The sequence below is a fragment of the Odontomachus brunneus genome, unplaced genomic scaffold (assembly GCF_010583005.1).
Source record: "Odontomachus brunneus isolate Ranch 3 - 2012 unplaced genomic scaffold, Obru_v1 Obru_scaffold_089, whole genome shotgun sequence".
Classification (NCBI taxonomy): domain Eukaryota; kingdom Metazoa; phylum Arthropoda; class Insecta; order Hymenoptera; family Formicidae; genus Odontomachus; species Odontomachus brunneus.
Window position 1 is genome coordinate 1,082,752 of NW_022639539.1, and position 732 is coordinate 1,083,483.

A 732-nucleotide genomic window follows, 5' to 3' on the forward strand; every position below is an offset into this window, starting at 1 on the left:
AACCAAGTGCGGAGTATAACCGAAGAGCCGCGATTATCGAAAGTGTTCGCGCTGGGCGCTCGGCGACAGAAATCATTCGGTTCTTCGGATACCCGAGATCGACTGTGTATGATGTCATCGCAAAGTACAATGAGTCGGAGAAGAATTTCCGGCGAATGTTCACGTGCTAGGTGTTGTATCCAGTGAGGATGATGTCATGCCACCGCATTTTTTTAACAAAGGAGAAAATGTCACAAAAGAAGTTTATTTGCGTGTTCTGACAAATGTAGTGAAGCCGTGGATGGAAACTGTGTCGTCTGGAAAGCCGTATGTTTTCCAGCAGGACAGTGCGCCCACCCACACAAGTCATTTGATGCAAAATTGGTTGTCGGACAACGTCGACATGTTTTGGTCAAAAGAATTCTAGCCTCCCAACAGCCCAGCTTTGAATCCTTTGGACTTCTATGTATGGAGCGTAGTTGAAAGGGTCACGAACAAGTCCAGACATCCAAACGTCGCATCATTGAGAGCCGCTATTGAAGCGGTATTCACCAATATGGACCGTGACACATTAAAGCGCGCCTACGCACGTTTCAGACCGAGAATGGAGGCGGTTATTCAAACAAGCGGGGGATATATTGAGTAAATGTGTTCTTTACGGCCTTACAAACAATGCGGTTAAAAAAATTTTGTAAACCCTTTCGTTTTTGCAATAAAAAATATGTTTGGAAAAAATGTATAATTTGTCCGAAT

At 44.3% G+C, this 732-nt stretch overlaps 1 pseudogene; it reads right to left on the reverse strand.

Annotated features, from left to right (window-relative positions):
* Positions 1-732, reverse strand: part of LOC116848103 — an 11,135-nt pseudogene that overhangs the window by 9,831 nt on the left and 572 nt on the right.